Below are 9057 nucleotides of genomic sequence, written 5' to 3'. Positions count from 1 at the left end.
AAATGTTGCCATTTTCTCCGATGTGTGTGTGTGTGTGTGTGTGTGTGTGTGTGTGTGTGTGTGTGTGTTTAAGGAGCTATTTTATTTTTGTACTATTCAGTCTATCTGGTATAAAGACAAATAAGAAACCTCATGAAGTGGTAACTCAATAAAAATGCATTCATTTAATCAAGAAATAAGCATTAAGTGTCTAGTAGATTCCTCACACTCTATCGGGCTGTAGGAAAACAAAGATTAGATAGATGGGTTCTTCTACACAAGGGGCTGATAATTTAGAGAGAATACGAGTAATTACTCATCGTGTGCTTCTAATTGCAATAAGAAGCCTAGGACAGGAGCCTTAAACAGAGACCAAACAGTAGTTGGAGAGTGTCTTAAAACCACTAGAATGACATCCTACAAACCAGGGGAAGAGTGGACAACTGGGTTCTCTCAAAAGAGCTCTCCTGAGTGGGAACTGTTACAAAAGCATAAGGCGTGAGCACATGCTGGGAACCCTGTGGGGCCGGGTGTGTCTCCAGTGTGGGCAGTTGGAACCAGAGCTAAACCACAAGCTTCTGAAGCACACCATGGCCAACGATGAGCACACCTCCATAGCTGTCAAGCCCAATGGGGTCCAGCAGGGGCCTTGTGGGAGAATTCATCAAGCATTTTGAACAGAAATTCTCAGCCTCAGGGCCATCCGTTCGTTACCAGCCTGGTGAAATACATGCATGTACTCAGGGCAGTGTTTACTGTGGTCTGGGTAGGGCTAATGCTGTGAAGACAGGCCAGGTGATGAGGGAAGACCAGTCCTGCAGACTCTAAGCCTGGAACCATCCTTGGAGACACTAGCATCCAAGCTGGCGGGAACATCTTTCACAGCAGCAATTCTGTGGAGAGTGAAAGGAGGTGAGCTTGTGGTTTCAGCCTGAGGAAATAAATGGTGATGACAAGAGTTGTGCACAGAACTGGATGTCTGAGTGACAGGAGGGCAGGCCACCAAGCCTCTCCTGGCTAATTCTCCTTGTTCTTGCAGGCAGTGGACCAGACTTAGTAAATCCAGTTGTTTTTAGAACCTCCTTTGACCTGGTGGGAACCTCTGAGAGGAGTGAGTGCCCCTGTACAACTTTCAGTGCTACTGTCAGGTTAGAATGTTTCATCTTGCAATAACAACAACAACAAAAAGAATATTACATTTTTAAAAAAAGAATATCTTATTTTTATGTTATTGATTCTCTGGTGTATAGAAAACAATGTTTTATCAATGAGCTTTCTTTCTAGGACATATTTAGGTCCATAGAAAATTTTAGAAATAAAAGTTCCCATGTACCTCTTTCTTTCATACACATCTATCTTCCCCTCTATAAACACCCCTATATCAGATGTAACATTTAGTACAATTGATAAATCTACCTTAGCATGTTAGTATAACTCAGACTACATAGACTTCAGTTTGTGTTGCGTGCTATTGAATAAAGACATATATCCAGCCTTCCAGTATCAGTCTGGATAATTTCATTGCCTCTCCGGTCCTATGTGCTTCATCAATTCATTTTTCTTTCCCTCAAAACCCAGAAAACTATGGACCTTTCTGCTGTCTCCATAGCTTGCCCTTTCCAGGATGCCATACAATAAGGATCTATGCACTATATAATGTTGTCCAATTTACTTCTTTCACTTAACTATATTACTGAAGTTTCTCTGTGTACTTTAGGGTCTTGATAGCTCATGTATGTTTTCAGCACCAAGTAGGACTGTATCACTTGGGTGCCATGGACTGTATCCACTCACCTACTAGAGGATAGCTTGATTGGTCCAACTTCATACAATTTTGAATAAATTTGCTATAGACACCTGTTGCTTTTCTGTAGACATAAGTTTTGGTAATTCAAATCATTTTCAAAACTAGCAAGGATGATACAGCAAGAGTATCTATCTTTAGCTGTACTAAACCATCACAATGTCTTCCTAAACAGCTATTCCATTTTACATTCCCACCGGCAATGAATAAGAAATCCTGTTCCTCTCATCCTTAATAGCACTGTTCTTGTTAGTGTTGTAACAGTAAAGCATGGAGCTCCTCCTCCATGTTCAGACCCACAGCCACATATTATTTCTGATCATTGTTTTCTCTGCACTTCGAAGTTTTGGTAAATTGTATTTTCAAGATATTTTAAAATATTTTTTTCTGGAGACATCTTTAATTTGCATGTTTTTTAAAATATCCCATTTAATCTGCAAGTGTTTGGGGTCCCTGCAGGTATCTTTTTGCTACTGATTTCTAATACAAGTTCCCTGTGGTCTGGGGGCATATTGTTTTGGGATTCCTTGCAACTTCCTTCTTAGACTGGAGTCTGACTCTTGAAGCCTGGTATACTTCATTTATTTTACTGGAGTCTGTTAATATGGTGCTAAAATATTAGAAACTAGCAGTCTCCTATAATAGTGCAATTAAGGGTCAGGGCTTTAATGGGCGTTGTCACTGATCCATGACCTCTTGAAGTGTTTATTGGAATTGTAGAAGTATTTCTAGGCACAGAGAGCATATTTCTCCCCCAAATCATTTGAATACTCTTGTAGACTACTTTGGAATGGAGACCTTTTGGTCCTAGTTTCTCATAACTTTGCCTTTCTTCTTATAACTTGAGGTAACCCTCCTCCTGAATCTTCACAGAAAGAAACCAGGGGTGCTCGTGAAGGTAAGAACCTGTTAAAGTTTGGCAGTCCCCAAGCTACTGAGTCCCTAGGAATTTTGAACTTTCCAGCTAGTCCACATTAAACCTCCAGGGATTTGTTAAAGCTATCACCTAAATGTTCTTACCAGTCATTTTCCCCAGTATCTCTGGCTCTGATGAACTGATCTCAAGGAAGAAGCTGTATATTCCCAATCTTTCTTGGCTTGAGATTTGAATTCTCAGATGAGCCTAAGACACACAGCTAATTTTTGTTTGTTTGTTTGTTTGTAGTTTCTTTTATTGTGAGGTGCAAAGAAAAAGTGACTTCCAGACTCTTTACATGTCCTTGCCAAATCCAGACATTATAGTTCTTCAAAAAAGAAATAGACAGTAATTTGATCTTTTAGTAAAGGCACTTTGGCAATTCCATACATATATACATTTATATATACATATCCATCCATACATATATATGTGCGTGTGTGTGTGTGTGTGTGTGTGTGTGTGTGTGTGTGTGTGTGTATGTGTGTGTGTGAGTGTGTGTGTGTGTGATTCTGGTTATTGGCACCCCCACTTTCTCTAATCTTTCTTCCATTCCTATTCCTCCCTCTCCCCACTACAAATCCTTCCCCACATCCATGTCTTTTTGCTTTGTTTTGGAACCCACTGAGTTTAACCAGGGCCAAATATTTAAAAATACATATTTGTCAACTTCAGGGTCGAATGCTCAGCCCTATATAGGACAAATCCATATTTTTTTGTGAGGCTTAAAAATATATTTCATGACAAGGATGACAAGAAAACATGCAATGCAGCAGCCTGGGGAAATGGCTCAGTGGTTAAGTGCACTTCCTGCTCTTCCAGAAGACCTGAGTTCAGATCCCAGCACTCAAATTGGTTGGTTCACAGCTGCCTGTGACTCCAGTTCCTCGGCATCCAGTGCCCTCTTCTGGCCTCTGTGAGCACCTGCAGTTGGAACTCACAATCACACTGACAAGTAAACATGTATATAAATAAAAAATAAACACAATTTCTAAAAGAAAATTTTAATATAATAGCATATAGAAAGAAAGCAGCATGTCACAAATAATATCCCAATTGGGAGATAATTTGGAAACTATATAGACATTTGTGGGCTTGCATGTGTATAGGAAAAAAGTAGTTTTCCTCACAGTTGTGTAACATCTAGGTACTTTTTATGGTATTCTTGTGATTTTTTTTTTAAAGTTTTCAAATATGTTACAATAACCATATATTTTTATAATAGGGGAAAAACAATGAATGCCATCTTCATAAGTCAAAAGGAAATTTTCAAAAGGGGAGAATATTCGATGGAGAAATGTAGGATTAGCTAGGTCCTGAGGGATCATTTGTGGGACTCCTCTATGCTCAGATAAGGAATGGCATTTCAGAAGCCTCCCATCCCCACCTTGTGACATTAGAAAGCCCTCACCAAAAGAGGAGTTGTCACTGAACCCTGAAAGCACAATGAAGGCCAGCTGGGTCAGGCAATGGAACACATCTTGGGTATGAACCCTCCTCTTCTCCACACCTCAAGGCCCTCCTTCTCTAGGAAGCCCACCCTCATGGCAACAGCCCCATTTCACTGAGCATTATCTTCATTGTGCTTCTGTGTCTACGGTATCTGTGGCCCTGTTCCCAGCAAGGAATTGACACAGCCAGATGGCTGAGAATTCTCCAAGGGAGTTTTCTTCTAAAGAACAAAAGGCAAAACCAGAACAGAGATATCGCAGCCCATTTCCACACGTGATGATATTTATATTGGCTCCCCGGGAGACTCTACCGTCCATCCAAGATAGGAAATCATTATACTGTACCATTGCTTAGCATAAAGTTTGGCTTGCTTTCTGAGAAGATATTAATGTTATTTTTTTCTTACCTCAGAATCATTTTTATCTCGAAACTGTCAGCAATTTTCTGTCACATTCACTGTCAACCATGATCATGGTACAATGTTGTTCTGAAATAGGCATTCAATAAATATTTTAAGTAAAGGAATAATAAATATGCACACAGATCAAGAAGAAAAGAAAAGGACAGACATTTTCCCTCAGAGACTAAAATGTCTACCTGTCATTGAATAATTCTGATATGTGACATTTATTTTAGGGGCTTTTTTGAGATTGTAATTACAGCTTGACTTCCTTTCCTTTCCTCCTGCCAAACCCTCCCATGTTTCCTTCCCCACTCTCCTTCAAATTCACAGATATGTGACATTTATATAGTGTCTTAAAATTTACAAACAGATTTCTCAGTTGTTACTAAAGTTGATACAAACACACCACAGAAATTTATTATTGTTTTGTATTATTATTATTATTATTATTATTATATTACTGCAATTAAAACTGTCAAGGCTAACTAATTAGACTAATTAGGAAACCTAGACTCTTTGTCTTGTCCAATTTAATGAGCACAAAGTCAAGACTTAAAGACTAAAACAAAGAAAAAAGAAGAAGAAAAAAGCCTCATTTCTTTCCCACCATTAAAAAAAAAAATGAGTAGAGAAAAAAATGTTCTTCTCTTAGTTTAGATGGAGGGCAAAAATACGAGGAGTGGAAATAAATTTTGTGTAAATAATACGCTTGTCACTGAGCTGGCCAGTGATAAATCTGTAGAGACTGAAGAATCATTCCAGTCTGGTCACACAAGATAAATGTTTGCATTTGGTGGGAGAAGAAAAGGATACCGATAGCAGCTGAAGGCCCAGGAGTCTCCAGAAGATGTCATTGCCTTCAGTGACTTGATCTCTGTGGTGATTAATGGAAACTCTTTACACAGTGATATTTAATCTCTGAGTTTGGGAAGTTAAATTTAAACATACAAGCAATAGACGAAATCTCTCATCAAAGACAAGATCTTGGGTCAGTGGCTCCAATCCACAGAGGATGTGTGAATGGAAAACATTTGGAGAGCACAATAAAGTGACAGAAAAATGTGGACAGCCATCCCTCAGTTTACCCCCAAGCACTAATTCTGATTGGACTTTTAGGAAGAATGAGTCAAATAGCCAATAGTATTCTTCTCTGAAAGATGATGGAACCAGCAGTTGGACAGTGTTTACAAGTCATGGGGGAATGCATCCTGGAAAGAAGGGGAGAAAGCATCCCTGGGTTTTTTCCCATCACTTTCAGAGGACACCATTTGATAGCTATGAGCCTATCAGAGTCTAGGAGACTCAGCTCTTCAGTCAAGTTAGCATCAAATTCACCTCCTCAATTCCATTCTCCTCCTGCTAACTAACTTTGTCAGCCATGCCCTTTTCTTCTTTCTCATGCCCTCATTTTCACTTCACATTTTCTTTTCACTGGAGGGGGGATGAGATGAGAATGGAGACTACTGTAAACCTCACAGAGGCTTTCTCCTTTTAGTTTTATCTGTTTCTTCCTGTACCTCCTGCAAAGAGGACATGATCACAATGGTTCCCTGCTGAAGGCCCTTCAGGAGTTTCCTGGTATTTTGAAAATTTAAAAGAGAATCTCAAGTGGCTTCCATGCTTGTCAAGTCCTTTAAACTGAGCCCAATCTGTCTGCCTCATTATAGCTTCTGCAAGTGCTCTGCAACCCCTTCTTCCAGGCTTCCTGAGTCCTGTTGACTCTTCACCCTGTTCACTATCCCTCCTGTTCATATCCTTCTACTCCATACTCCAGATCATTGTTTGCAGTACCTAGCCCCAAGGTTCAGTGCTTTACTCTGCCTGGAAAACAGCTGGGCCATATCTCCCAGGATCCTTCTCAACTGGAAAAGGAGAAGCATAAACTAAGCTCTAGCTTTAGGAATATGAGTGAGGAGGAGTGAGTGTCATTTCCAGAACTGGTCCATACAGATCATCCATATATAAATTTTCCCTTTAGGCCAGTGACTGTGAAAAACAAGTATTGATAAAGTTAAGTATGTAAATGTTTATAAGAAAGTTATGTTGACACCCGCCTAGGGCCACTTGGCCTGGATGAGTCAAAGAAACCACAGACCTGCCAGGTGCCATTAGGACCAGGTGGCTGAAGGACACACGCACACATCTAGTTGGGCTGGTTGGCTTGGGCAGGTCAAAAAAAATCACAGACCCACCTGATGCCACAAGGTTGGGCACCATTATGGTAAGCAAATATATGGTGGGGTGTGGGAGGGAGAAAGAGGCAGAATGGTTCGTGTCCTGTGGAGAGAGGCAGATCTGAAGAGGCAAAGGAAGTGAGGAATGCACTGATGTGGGTGGCCTGCTTGCCACCCAGTACCACAGTGATGTCTTGGCCAGGGCTGCTGCTAACGACCATGTTTGTGTTGATGTCCATGGTTCCTGTTATCACCAAAGGCTATACAGATGCCTGGAGTGTGGACAGACATCTGAAGCTATGTTGGTGCTCAAGGGGCCATAGAGCTCTGCCACCCAGGCCGTGGGGACATCAGGGTCTATGCTGTAGCTGGGAGCTATATCTGGGTCTATGGCCATATCACTGCCAGGGTCTGTGTTGATGTCTATGGCTTCTATTTCTATTGAGGACTGGCTACTGCCTGGAATCTGGACCACCACCTGGGGCCATATTGGAGTTCTGGGACCATGCTGCTGCTGGACCTACGCTGATCTGAGAAGCCTGCACTGCCACCCAGGGCCATGGCAACACCCAGGCCCAAGCTGCTGCTGCTGGCCATGTCTGGGTGCATGGTCCTATTGCAGCTGAGGTCCATGTTGATGTCTGTTGCCTGTGTTACCACAGTGATCACGTGAATCATGTGTTGAACAATATGAAAACCCATGTGTTGAAGTATGAGGGTCATGCTGAGCTGGCCCTGGGAGAGAGCACCACCACCACCACCACCACCACCACCACCACCACCACCACCAGAAAGCTGACCCTGCCCCTCACAGGTCCTGGGATAGAGGATCCCCACATGGGATAGCTGGTTCCACCAATCATGGAGAGCTGCCCTCCTCCACTACCCTTGAGAAAGCTGGCTCCCACCCCTCACCACAGGTGTGAGAGAGCTGTGATTACACCCTCACATGAAGGGTGACTGGACTGACCAACTCAGCTACCACTCAAAGCTTTGAGGTGGCACACTCTGACATCTACCCCGTCTGTAACCTGCTAGAGCCTGTGAAGGAACTGGTCCTCTGGAACCATAGCCCCAGGATCTCTATGAGTTGGGGCAACAGCAGGACATCGGAAAGTAGTTTCAATGAGGGTTCGGTATTGATGATGTACCAACAACCATTGGCCTTGAACCTGACCAGCAACACATTACACAATGAACATGTGCAAGTAACGCTATTTGGACAAAACAGTATACTGCATGATTTACCACAGCGCCAAGTGCCACTAAGATGAATGGAGAGGCTGTGGAGAGGTGGGGAAAAAATGGAGGAGGGGAGTGGTTTTTTTGTTGTAGAACATTATTTTAACTAGGGGAAGATATATTTATTTATACTGAGGAATATTGCTTTGACTATGTAAAGGTGTGTTACATTTGTTTATGCTGCATTTGTTTAATTATGTAAAGATGTGTCATATCTGTTTCGCCTTGCCTGTCTAAGGCACATGATTGGTCTAATACAAAGCTAGGAAAGGAACAGGTGGGCAGAAAGAATAAGTAGGAGGAGAAACCTAGGCTTAGCAGAAGAAGGAGGAGAATGAGTGGGAAGGAGAGGGACATGCTTGGGGCTGGAAACCAGGTAGCCACCAGCCAGGCAGCCACAAGAAACAGGAATGTAAGATATGCAGAAAGGAAGTGAGGAGTCAGAGAAGGAAGGAAGGAGAGAAAAATATAAAAAGCCCTGAGGCAAAACATACATGAAGAAAAAACAGGATAATTAAAGTTATAAAAGCTAGCAAGAAATAAGAACTAAGATAAGGCTGAGCATTCCAAACTAATAAGAGGTCTCCATATCATGATTTGGGAGCTGGATGGTGGCTCAAAAGAAAGACTGTCACAATTTTTTGTTTGTTTGTTTCTGTTTTGTTTTTTTTTATTTTGGGGGTTTTGTTTGTTTTTAATTAATATTCTTATTTGTATTTTTTATTTTACTTTTATTATTTCTTTTTAAATTTTTCTTTTGGGTAGACACTACAAGGGAAGATACAGAGGGACTGGGAAATAAGTGAGATTGGGGTACATGATGTGAAAGTCCCAAAGAATCAATGAAAAATTATGTTTAAAAAAAAAGAAAGAGGGCTGGAGAGATGGCTCAGAGGTTAAGAGCACTAAGTGCTCTTCCTGAGGTCCTGAGTTCAATTCACAACCATCTGTAATGAGATCTGGTGCCCTCTTCTGTGAACATAATAAATAATTAAGTCTTTTAAAAAAAGATGAATCCTTTAAAAAAAAGAATGAATAAATGAAAGATATCTTAGACAATGTATTTCTGCTCACTTGAAGTTTTTAA

The 9057-nt window shown here is 41.3% G+C and overlaps 1 pseudogene; it reads left to right on the top strand.

Annotated features, from left to right (window-relative positions):
* Window positions 1-569: 569 nt before the first annotated feature.
* Window positions 570-966, top strand: LOC114710713 (annotated as a pseudogene).
* Window positions 967-9057: the final 8091 nt, after the last annotated feature.

The sequence above is a fragment of the Peromyscus leucopus genome, chromosome 1, assembly GCF_004664715.2.
Source record: "Peromyscus leucopus breed LL Stock chromosome 1, UCI_PerLeu_2.1, whole genome shotgun sequence".
Lineage (NCBI taxonomy): Eukaryota > Metazoa > Chordata > Mammalia > Rodentia > Cricetidae > Peromyscus > Peromyscus leucopus.
Note: the sequence above shows the minus strand (reverse complement) of the source record. Positions and strands in the feature narration are given on the sequence as shown.